The 12920-nt window shown below is 48.2% G+C and overlaps 1 protein-coding gene across 1 annotated transcript in view; it reads left to right on the top strand.

Annotated features, from left to right (window-relative positions):
* LOC137531579 (rab GDP dissociation inhibitor beta-like) overlaps nt 1-12920 on the top strand; it is an 87848-nt gene that overhangs the window by 26092 nt on the left and 48836 nt on the right. The gene's annotated exons all lie outside the window — the stretch shown is intronic.

Genomic DNA, 12920 nt, shown 5'->3' with positions numbered 1-12920 from the left:
CATTAGGTGTCCTGTGTCAAGCTATACGTGTATTATTGGTGATTCTGCAGATCACCATATAATCAGGTATAGCATCTGTATTGTTGGTGATACTGCAGATCACCAATAATCAGATATTCTCTGTATGCTGACACCATTCGTTACACCTCTCTTGCGTTATGCTTTCTCACTCTGGTCTGCTCTGATGTGATGCGTCTGCCGTCGCGGGGTGGCAACTAGATTGGAGTTGCTACTTTGTTGCCTAGTCTTGCTCGATCGTGTAGTTTCAGTCTGGCATCTGTGGCTGAGCAGAGGACTTGTTCCTCTGTGCTCCACAGCTCCATCTGCTGGTTGGAATTCTCCTCTGTTGTCCAGTCTTGCTCAATCGTACAATTTCAATCTAGCATCTGTGGCGGTACAGAGGACTTATCCCTCTGTACTCCACAGCTCCATCTGCTGGTTGGAATTCTCCTCTACAAATCTATACTGGGTACTTTACTTCTGTGACTGTGGCGATTTCCTTTGCTTCAGCGCACGTGGTGTGCGCTGACTGGAAATCGCCCGCAGATCATTACAGTTACCTACCGCACACTGAGACCTGGGTTCAATTCCCAGCCCAGCCTGGGTTCAATTCCCAGCCACGGTATGTAAACTGGCTTTTGATATAGTACAATTCCGTGGATTAAGCAAGCTAATTTTTCTCTTGGATTGATCATAATGATACATGCTAGGCTGGCTTCAGCATGTAGTGTTGTTGGTGGTATAGTGGTTAAATGAGTTACCTACCGCACACTGAGACCTGGGTTCAATTCCCAGCCCAGCCTGGGTTCAATTCCCAGCCACGGTATGTAAACTGGCTTTTGATATAGTACAATTCCGTGGATTAAGCAAGCTAATTTTTCTCTTGGATTGATCATAATGGTACATGCTAGGCTGGCTTCAGCATGTAGTGTTGTTGGTGGTATACAGGGGTCGAGTCCTGCGTGGACGCGGGTGAACGGCGTCCACCCACTTTTTCTTCAGCGTGAACGCCGTTCACCCTGGCTTGTGTGGAGGGGAGCAGAGCAGAGAAGGAGAGCTATGGGGACAGCGGGGATGGGCGGACATCTCCCCCCCCCCATCCCTCACCTTCGTGCTCCCCTTCCTGTCTCTCCCCTCCAATGTTTTGAAGTGTCGGGCCCGGCGGCGAAAGCGGGCGGAGACTTTCCGCGTTCCAGTCGCATGGGACGCTCCGCTCTGTGTGCGGCTAGAAGACCAGACTAGTCGCACACAGAGTGGAGCGTCCCATGCGACTGGAACGCGGTAAGTCTCCGCCCACTTTCGCCGCCGGGCCCGACACTTCAAAACACTGGAGGGGAGAGGCAGGAAGGGGAGCACGAAGGTGAGGGATGGGGGGAGGAGATGTCTGCCATCCCCGCTGTCCCCATAGCTCTCCTTCTCTGCGCTGCTCCCCTCCTGCTGGGGGCACACCTGGCTACCTGGGCACATAATCCGCTGCCTACATATACTGGGCACATATACCCCTGCCTACATATACTGGGCACATATACCCCTGCCTACATATACTGGGTATATATACCCCTGGCTACATATACTGGGCATATATATCCCTGCCTACATATACTGGGCATATATACCCCTGGCTACATATACTGGGCATATATACCCCTGGCTACATATATTGGGCATATATACCCCTGGCGACATATACTGGGCACATATACCCCTGCCTACATATACTGGGCATATATACCCCTGGCTACATATACTGGGCATATATACCCCTGGCTACATATACTGGGCATATATACCCCTGGCGACATATACTGGGCATATATACCCCTGCCTACATATACTGGGCACATATACCCCTGCCTACATATACTGGGCACATATCCCACTGGCTACATATACTGGGCACATATACCTCTGCCTATATATACTGGGCACATATCCCACTGGCTATATATACTGGGCACATATACCCCTGCCTATATATACTGGGCACATATACCCCTGGCTATATATACTGGGCACATATACCCCTGACTACATATACTGGGCACATATACCCCTGGCTATATATACTGGGCACATATACCCCTGGCTATATATACTGGGCACATATACCCCTGACTACATATACTGGGGACATATCCCACTGGCTACATATACTGGGCACATATATTCCTGGCTACATATACTAGGCAACTATACCTCTGGCTACATATATTGGGGACTACTATACTCATGGCTACTTATACTGGGGACACCTATAGACCTGGCTACCTGGGGGTACCTATTTTGGGGGAACCGCTGTCAGATTATCTGCATTTTTGTGGAACCGCTGTTATGTATTTTGGGGAACAGCTGCCAGATTATGTGTATGTTAGGGGAACGGCTGCTGCCAGATTACGTGTATTTTGGGGAACTGCTGCCAGATTGTGTATGTTTGGGGGACCACTACTTCCAGATTATATGTCCTTTGGGTGTTACGTGTATTTTGGGTGATCCGCTGCCAGGTTTTTTGGGGAACTGCTTCCAAATTATGTGTATGTTGGTGGAACTGCTGCTGCCACATTGTCTATTTTGGGGGAACCACTTCCATATTATCTGTACTTTGGAGGAACTTCTACCAGATTATGTGTCTTTTTGGTGAAATGCTGTCAGATTACATCTATTTTTGGGGGATACACTACGGCAGAGCTCAAACTTCCTCGGCAGACCATTTAGATCACTGCTAACACAGCCGTCTCAGCCATTAGGCAGCTATAAATTTTTGCCTAGGGCGACAGTTGCACTGAGTAGTGAGATAAGAAATGCCTCTCAGCTCACTCAGGGGTCAGATTACAACAGCAGCTAAAAGCAGCGCCTGACTCCACTCATAGCTGATTAATTCAGTTCCTTCAGCTCAATGATTCAAAGAACCGCAGTAATGAATGAGTCAGTGAGAGAAGGCACTGGTCTCAGCTCACTCAGTTCCAGCTCACTCAGTCAGGGATCCATTGGAGTACAGCATCAGCTTCTGAGTCCTGACTGATTAAGTCAGTTCCTCTCTCTCTCTCTCTCTCTCTCTGCTACTGGTAACTCCGTGGATTTAGAGAGACTTAGTGTAGCAGCCAGGCATGGACTGCCCCCCAGGTCGCCTTTCATTCAGTGATTTAGGGCTGGTCCAGTGCCTGGTGTATTCAGGTTTGTTGTTGTAAGGCAATGTCAAACACTGAGCTAGCAGATAAAAGTGCAATTAGAGGGCAGGCAAGCTGGTAAATATACACAACATAATGCAGAGCTTGCCTGGAGGGTCTGTGGGAAAACATCTGTCTGGTCTCTCACCATTGTTAAAATGACTGCCTGTGCAGATAAGGTGTTAAACAAGTGGAAAAATGTTGACAGTCCCTACACTCCAGGAGGGCTGCTTTCTGACTTGTGTGAGAGACCGCCAGGGACAGGAATCCTATTACAGGTAAGTAGTCTCTGTGTAATGTAGGACTGTAATACAGATAAGCTCTCTGCTCCATCTCAGGCTATTCTAAGTTTCTCCACTCCGCCTCTCTCTGGGCTAGTGCACGACAAAATCGCAATAGCAATCGCTAACAGTTTGCGAATGCGACTTTGTGAAGCGATTTTTGAAAGAATCGCTCCAAAAAATTAGAAAAAATCCCAACGCTGCTGTGGGAACACCGTCATAGGGTAACAATAGCCCAGCTCTTTTCAAATCACTGTCGATTTGAAAAGCGCTCAGAAGCACTCTTGGTGTGCACCAGCCTCCTTCATTCACCTTTTGTTTCCCTCTTCCCCTAGTGCTGGCTGGCTGTGTCTTCTTGTCATACAGGAAAGCTTAATAAAAGTGCAATCCTGGTGAGGCAAACATCTTCTTCCCTCTCTTTCAACTTTTCTCTCCTCATTATTTCTCTGCATAAGGGCTCAGACACACTATAATGTAGCGAAAGCAGGAATTAGTAGAGATGGTGGTGAAGGGGAGGACATAGGTAGAGGTGTGTGTGTGTGTGTGTGTGTGTGTGTGTGTGTGTGTGTGTGTGTGTGTGTGTGTGTGTGTGTGTGTGTGTGTGTGTGTGTGTGTGTGTGTGTGTGTGTGTGTGTGTGTGTGTGTGTGTGTGTGTGTGTGTGTGTGTGTGTGTGTGTGTGTGTGTGTGTGTGTGTGTAGCCCCGTTTCTTGCCCCGTGCGGAGCGTGCCGCCGCCCGGGGCGCTGTTGGGAGGGGGGCGCTATAATGGAGGGGGGAGCCGGAGCCGCGGGGAGGGCAGCCCGACCTCTCCCTCCCTCTCCTCTCCCGGGCGCCCTCCGTGCTCCCCCCTCAGATGCAGAGTTCGTGAGCAGCAGGGAAGCGCTGTTTACAACTCACCGGCTGCCTGGCTCCAAGCGCTGCTCTCTCGCCGCTGGTCTCCTCTCTCTCTCTCTCTCTGTATACGTACTGATACACGCTGCTTCCTGTAGCCGGAAGCAGCGTGTATCAGTATGTATACAGAGAGGGGAGACCAGCGGCGAGAGAGCAGCGCTTGGAGCCAGGCAGCCGGTGAGTTGTAAACAGCGCTTCCCTGCTGCTCACGAACTCTGCATCTGAGGGGGGAGCACGGAGGGCGCCCGGGAGAGGAGAGGGAGGGAGAGGTCGGGCTGCCCTCCCTGCGGCTCCCCCCTCCATTATTGGGGGCATCTACCTATCTAACCTATTCTGGGGGCACCTACCTAATCTAACCTACGCTGGGGGGCACCTACCTATCTAACCTACACTGGGGGGCACCTACCTAATCTAACCTACACTGGGGGGCAGCTACCTATCTAACCTATACTGGGGGCAGCTACCTAATCTAACCTACGCTGGGGGGCAGCTACCTATCTAACCTATACTGGGGGCAGCTACCTAATCTAACCTACGCTGGGGGGCAGCTACCTATCTAACCTACACTGGGGGGCACCTACCTAATCTAACCTACGCTGGGGGGCAGCTACCTATCTAACCTACACTGGGGGGCAGCTACCTATCTAACCTACACTGGGGGGCAGCTACCTAATATAACCAACACTGGGGGGGCAGCTACCTATCTAACCTACACTGGGGGGCAGCTACCTAATCTAACCTATACTGGGGGGCAGCTACCTATCTAACCTATTCTGGGGGCACCTACCTAATCTAACCTACGCTGGGGGGCAGCTGCTAATCTAACCTACGCTGGGGGGCACCTACCTATCTAACCTACACTGGGGGGCACCTACCTAATCTAACCTACACTGGGGGGCAGCTACCTATCTAACCTATACTGGGGGCAGCTACCTAATCTAACCTACGCTGGGGGGCAGCTACCTATCTAACCTATACTGGGGGCAGCTACCTAATCTAACCTACGCTGGGGGGCAGCTACCTATCTAACCTACACTGGGGGGCACCTACCTAATCTAACCTACGCTGGGGGGCAGCTACCTATCTAACCTACACTGGGGGGCAGCTACCTATCTAACCTACACTGGGGGGCAGCTACCTAATATAACCAACACTGGGGGGGCAGCTACCTAATCTAACCTATACTGGGGGGCAGCTACCTAATCTAACCTATACTGGGGGGCAGCTACCTATCTAACCTATACTGGGGGGCACCTACCTAACCTATACTGGGGGGGCAGCTACCTTATCTAACCTATACTGGGGGGGCAGCTACCTTATCTAACCTATACTGGGGGGCAGCTACCTAATCTAACCTATTCTGGGGGGCACCTGTCTAATCTAGCCTATACTAGGGGGCACCTACCTAATCTAACCTATACTGAGAGGCACCTACCTATCTAACCTAGGGGGGGGGGGGCGCAATTTTTACACCCTCGCCCTGGGTGCATTTTAGCCTAGAAACTGCACTGTGTGTGTGTGTGTGTGTGTGTAGTGTGTGTGTGTATAGTGTGTGTGTACTGTGCGTGTGTATAGTGTGTATATAGTGTGTACTGTGTGTGTACGTGTGTATAGTGCTGCGTAATATGTTAGCGCTTTATAAATACAATAAATAAATAAATAATAAATAGTGTGTGTGTGTGTGTGTGTATGTGTATGTATAGTGTGTGTGTGTTTGTATAGTGTGTGCGTGTGTATAGTGTGTGTGTAGTGTGCGCATGTGTATAGTGTGTGTGTATGTACAGCCTCGGACAGGCCCACCGAACCACCGATGGTCCCATCGGTGGGCCCCGGCCGCCCCGCCTCCTGGGGGCCCCAGTGCTAAAAAGGAGAGGGGTTAAGCGCAGGAAGGGGGGACATTGTGCACAGATCGGCGGGGAGGGGCGGAAGCCTCCCCCCCCTCCCTCACCTAGGGGCCCCCCTTCCGCGCTCCCCCCCCCCCCTCCAGAATTGCAGCCAGCGGCAGCACCGGGGAAGAATCACTTAACGGCATGACGGAGAGATCCGTAGCTCTGCGTGCCGCTGGCTGCCTGGCTGGTCTCTGTCTCCTGAACTGACTGTCCAATCACGCTCTCGCAGGAAGTACTGCGAGAGCGTGATTGGACAGTCAGTTCAGGAGACAGAGACCAGCCAGCGGCACGCAGAGCTACGGATCTCCATCATGCTGGTAAGTAATTCTTCCCCGGTGCTGCCGCTGGCTGCAATTCTGGAGGGGGGGCCCCTAGGTGAGGGAGGGGGGTGGCTTCCGCCCCACCCCGCCGATCTTTGCCCGCTGCCAACCTGCTGCCCACATTACGATTTTCAGGTGTCTACTGCCCACATTGCGATTTTCAGGTGTCTGCTGCCCACATTACGATTTTCTGGTCACTGCTGCCCACATTGCGATTTTCTGGTGACTGCTGCCCACATTGCGATTTTCTGGTGCCTGCTGCCCACATTGCGATTTTCAGGTGTCTGCTGCCCACAGTGTGATTTTCTGGTAACTGCTGCCCACGTTACGATTTTCAGGTGTCTGCTGCCCACATTGCGATTTTCTGGTGTCTGCTGCACACATTGTGATTTTCTGGTGTCTGCTGCACACATTGTGATTTTCAGGTGTCTGCTGCACACATTGTGATCTTCAGGTGTCTGCTGCACACATTACGATTTTCAGGTGTCTGCTGCCCACATTACGATTTTCAGGTGTCTGCTGCCCACATTACGATTTTCTGGTGACTGCTGCCCACATTACGATTTTCTGGTGTCTGCTGCCCACATTACGATTTTCAAGTGTCTGCTGCCCACATTACGATTTTCTGGTCACTGCTGCCCACATTGCGATTTTCTGGTGCCTGCTGCCCACATTGCGATTTTCAGGTGTCTGCTGCCCACATTGTGATTTTCTGGTAACTGCTGCCCACGTTACGATTTTCAGGTGTCTGCTGCCCACATTGCGATTTTCTGGTGTCTGCTGCACACATTGTGATTTTCTGGTGTCTGCTGCACACATTGTGATTTTCTGGTGTCTGCTGCACACATTGTGATTTTCAGGTGTCTGCTGCACACATTGTGATTTTCAGGTGTCTGCTGCACACATTGTGATTTTCAGGTGTCTGCTGCACACATTACGATTTTCAGGTGTCTGCTGCCCACATTACGATTTTCAGGTGTCTGCTGCCCACATTATGATTTTCTGGTGACTGCTGCCCACATTACGATTTTCTGGTGTCTGCTGCCCACATTACGATTTTCTGGTGTCTGCTGCCCACATTACGATTTTCTGGTGTCTGCTGCCCACATTACGATTTTCAGGTGTCTGCTGCCCACATTACGATTTTCTGGTCACTGCTGCCCACATTGCGATTTTCAGGTGTCTGCTGCCCACATTACGATTTTCTGGTCACTGTTGCCCACTTTTGGGGGGGGGGGGGGGTATCTGCCACCAACCTGATTGCATTTTGGGGGGTATCTGCCGCCAATCTGATTGCATTTTGTGGGGGTATCTGCCGCCAACCTGATTGCATTTTGTGGGGGTATCTGCAGCCAACCTGATTGCATGTTGTGGGGGTATCTGCCGCCAACCTGATTGCATTTTGTGGGGGTATCTGCCACCAACCTGATTGCATGTTGTGGGGGTATCTGCCGCCAACCTGATTGCATTTTGTCGGAAAATCTGCTGCGATTTGACTACTTGATGAATTATCATGAGGCATGTAACTACTTGAATATTTTATCTAAAATGTATCTGGTCGGACCTAATCTCTGTGAATAACACCGCTACTTATGTTGTGTTTTTTTTTTTTTTAAGTCTGCCTATGACTCATCGTGACCACGCCGATGTTCCAGTGCGTGGTGACACCCATTTACTTTCGCTGCGGTGTGGACATATCCCTACTGGAGACTGTCCTCAGAAGTGCTCACGATCTTTTCCCTACCATAAACTCATGCAAAATTTCTAGAGTACATGTGTATGTGAGCTCAAAATGGGGGGGGGGGGGGAGTGGGATCGGGGGGGGGGGGCCCAGGCTGAAACTTCCTTGGTGGGCCCTTAGTGTCCCAGTCCGACCCTGTGTATGTATAGTGTGTGTGCGCGTGTGTGTATAGTGTGTGTGTGTGTGTGTGTGTGTGTGTGTGTGTGTGTATAGTGTGTGTGGTGTGTGTGTGTATAGTGTGTGTGTGTATACTGTGTGGTGTGTGTGAGTGCATGCCGCAATAAGTATATTTTATGGTGAAACGCTCTGCTGCATTACAACTATTTTCTGGTGAACCCATGCCGCAATAAGTGTATTTTCTGATTTTCTGGTGAAACGCTGCTGCATTATGATTATTTTTAGGGGTTTTGGGGGTGGGGGGAATGGGGCTGGGGGGCAATCACGGGGGGGGGGAATGGCTCCACAGGATTTCTCGCCTATGACAAAATGACTAGAGGCAACCCCGAAAAGGGTCATGTATATTTGGCCCCACCCATGACCACGCCCATGGTGTGCTTGACCACGCCCATTTTTTGGCACGCAGGAGTTCTCCAAGTGAGTCCACTCACTTCTTTTCTCAGGACTAGACCCCTGGTGGTATAGTAGTTAAATGAGTAACCTACCGCACACTGAGACCTGCGTTCAATTCCCAGCCCAGCCTCGGTTCAATTCCCAGCCACGGAATGTAAGCTGGCTTTTGAAATACTACAATTCCCTGGAAGATGAGACCCTCCTCCCTCCGGGAAGAGGGAGGGAGTGAGGGAGGAGGGAGTGAGAGAGGAGGGAGGATAGGGAATAACAATCAGCTAGGAACAAATCTACAAGATCCTAACTAAACTCTCCCTAGCAGAGTCTGTCAGCAGCTGTCCCTTAACTAATTACTGTAAACACTATAGTTGCATCCGCACCAATGGAAATGATGACGTGCTGTGATCTACCCTGGAGTCACAGGGGTATCAAAATCAAAAAGCCAGGATCCGCACCGTCTAAAACCAGGTATTTATTAAAGCTCTTTAAAACATCTCAAAGTAGTAAAAAGTGTGCCGGGTCACCATTGACACACGGCGTTTCGGATATACTCCTTCCTCAGAATGGTTCCAGTACACATTACCACATATACTCTAGCCTATCCAATATATATGGAGGCAGAGGACCTAATGGAAAACTGCAACCTGTCGAAAATAATTTGCATACATACATATTCATGTCTGCAGTGACCAATGGAAATTTGTAAACAATGCAGAGGTAACATATTAGAGACAACTGAATATAACTAGCATCTAGCTGATCGGGCCTCAGGAGGCCCCCATAAGTGAATCTACGCATCAAAGGCACTACCTTGGTTGTCCAAGACATGAGAAACACATCTAATGGACCCCTCCAGTCATTGTGCCAGATGCCGTAGCGGGGTCGGCTGATCCAAAGCCTTGCCGACTAACTCCGCATCATCTCCTCATTCAGGCACTCCTTCAGCCTCCCAGCCAATCAGCAAGTCACCACTGTGTCGACCCCCTAGGCTAAGCCTATGGGAAAGTCGCCGCCAGCGTCCGCTCATAGGACTAGTCTTGTAGCCAATGGGTGTCGCGCCGACAGCGTCCGCATCCTAGACCACGTATAGCGTCATCACCAAGGCGGACAAATCGCCGCAATATGCCCATACGTATAGCTCTAAGCCAATCAGTGTGGCGCCGACCGCGTCCGCCTCAAAGACTAGATGACGCACCAAACTCCTATCAAAGGAAGGCCTACAGCGTCCGCAAAAAACAGCTGTTCCCGGCGAATAGATATAACAAAATGGACAACTAGTGCCCCCTATATGTCATGCATAAAATATAACACTGTGAGCCTGCCTCCGGCACCACTCCAGCGTTCTACTTACAGTGGAATATTCAGTTATCTCACCCATGCGACCTCCTTCACGCCATTGTAACCACCTGCAAAATAAAAACACATAATATATAAACCAAACATATTAGCAACCAAATTTAACAGATGCAGTGTTCACAATAAATTGCTTAAATCATAATCCCTATTCAATCCTTTGGGCTCTAGTGTATCCAGTTTCTTAATCCAATAATTCTCTCGCTTCAATAATAATTTGTGTCTATCCCCTCCTCTCCTCTGTATCGGAACTCCCTCCAAAACCTGTACTCTAAGTTGTGACAAACTATGCTGGTGAGTTGTGAAATGTTCAGATACTGACAGATCCATGTTTTTTGTTCTAATATTAGACTTATGAGAGGCCATACGGTCTCTCAAAGCCTGGGTAGTTTTTCCAATGTAGCCCATCCCACAGGGGCACTTCAACATATAAACAACATATCTAGACTCACAGGTAAAAAAACCTTGTATTTTAAACTTCGTTCCCCTACTGGGATGGGTAAAGGTGTCACCCCTACAGATAAAACTGCAGAGGTGGCAACCTAAACATGGAAACGTCCCTTTACGCACCATTATTTGTTCTCTCTCTGGACCTATATCACTCTTAACTAAAATGTCCCGCAATGAAGGTGCCCGTTTATATGACATAAGGGGATAATTGGAAAATTCTCGAACATGAGGTAATCCCTCTCTCAGCATTGGCCAAAATCTATTAACTATCTTTGCTATCTCATCTGAAAGAACATTATAAGTAGTTACACATGACACTCTCTCACTATAGTCAGTCTTAGTACTCCTTTGTCCAGTTCTCCAATTTTTGCCAGTTTGCATCTTAATATCACCTTCCAAACAAGTAATTGGATATCCCCTGGCCAAAAATTTGTACTTCATCTCTTCCAAACGACATGCTTTTAATACAGGGTCATTAACAATACGTTCAATTCTTTTATATTGCCCCTTAGGAATATTAATTTTTACATGGGGAACATGAAAGCTGGAAAAGTGGAGGACTGAATTCCTATCCGTTGGTTTGGTGTACAGGTCTGTAATCAAATGATCTTCCTGTCTAATCACCCAAGTGTCTAAAAAACTGACTCTATCATGGCTACTCTCAATTGTCAGTCTAATAGCTGGACAAGATACATGTAGTTGATCTTTAAAGGCCTCAAGGCTCGAACGTGGCCCCGCCCACAAGCAAAAAATATCATCAATATAACGGCGCGACAACAGGGCATGCTTACAAAAAAGAAAACTGGAATAAACAAAAGCATCCTCATACAAACCCATAAATAAGTTAGCATAGGACGGGGCCACGTTCGAGCCCATCGCCGTACCCCTCTGCTGCACATAGAAGGAATCCCCAAAGAGGAAATAATTGTTTCTCAATAGCAGATCTAACAACGCCATCAAAAAAGATCTTTGTTACTTATCAAAATCTGTGCTAATTAGTAAATAGTGTTCAATGGCTTCTAGGCCCACATCGTGAGGTATGGAAGTATATAAACTGTTCACATCCATAGTCACTAACAACACTTCATCATCAAGACCCTGTATGTTGGAGATAGAATGTAAAAAATGCTGAGTGTCTCTTAAGTAAGAGTCCAGAGTAAGCACTATAGGGTTAAGGATTTTATCCCAAAAAATGGCTATGTTAGAAAAAATCGAGTCCACACCGGACACTATCGGGCGACCGGGGGGATCTTGGAGTCTCTTGTGTATCTTCGGCAATGTATAAATTATCGGGATCCTTGGATGTTCTTTCGTTAGGAATCTCTTCAATTCTCCATCAATTAGCATATTCTCTTCAGCTCGATTCAACAACTGTCCAATCTTACTCCTGATTTCATTCGTAGGATCAATGGTTACTCTTAAGTAAACATTTTCATCGCTCAACTGGGAAAGAATCTCTTTTTTGTATGAACTGGTATTTTGTATAACAACTGCTCCGCCTTTATCAGCTGCACGGATAGTTATTGCCATATTCTTACTTAGCTGCTTAATTGTAAGCATGCCCTGTTGTGGCGCCGTTATATTGATGATATTTTTTGCTTGTGGGCGGGGCCACGTTCGAGCCTTGAGGCCTTTAAAGATCAACTACATGTATCTTGTCCAGCTATTAGACTGACAATTGAGAGTAGCCATGATAGAGTCAGTTTTTTAGACACTTGGGTGATTAGACAGGAAGATCATTTGATTACAGACCTGTACACCAAACCAACGGATAGGAATTCAGTCCTCCACTTTTCCAGCTTTCATGTTCCCCATGTAAAAATTAATATTCCTAAGGGGCAATATAAAAGAATTGAACGTATTGTTAATGACCCTGTATTAAAAGCATCTCGTTTGGAAGAGATGAAGTACAAATTTTTGGCCAGGGGATATCCAATTACTTGTTTGGAAGGTGATATTAAGATGCAAACTGGCAAAAATTGGAGAACTGGACAAAGGAGTACTAAGACTGACTATAGTGAGAGAGTGTCATGTGTAACTACTTATAATGTTCTTTCAGATGAGATAGCAAAGATAGTTAATAGATTTTGGCCAATGCTGAGAGAGGGATTACCTCATGTTCGAGAATTTTCCAATTATCCCCTTATGTCATATAAACGGGCACCTTCATTGCGGGACATTTTAGTTAAGAGTGATATAGGTCCAGAGAGAGAACAAATAATGGTGCGTAAAGGGACGTTTCCATGTTTAGGTTGCCACCTCTGC

This window comes from Hyperolius riggenbachi, chromosome 9 (genome assembly GCF_040937935.1).
Source record: "Hyperolius riggenbachi isolate aHypRig1 chromosome 9, aHypRig1.pri, whole genome shotgun sequence".
Classification (NCBI taxonomy): Eukaryota; Metazoa; Chordata; class Amphibia; order Anura; family Hyperoliidae; genus Hyperolius; species Hyperolius riggenbachi.
Note: the sequence above shows the minus strand (reverse complement) of the source record. Positions and strands in the feature narration are given on the sequence as shown.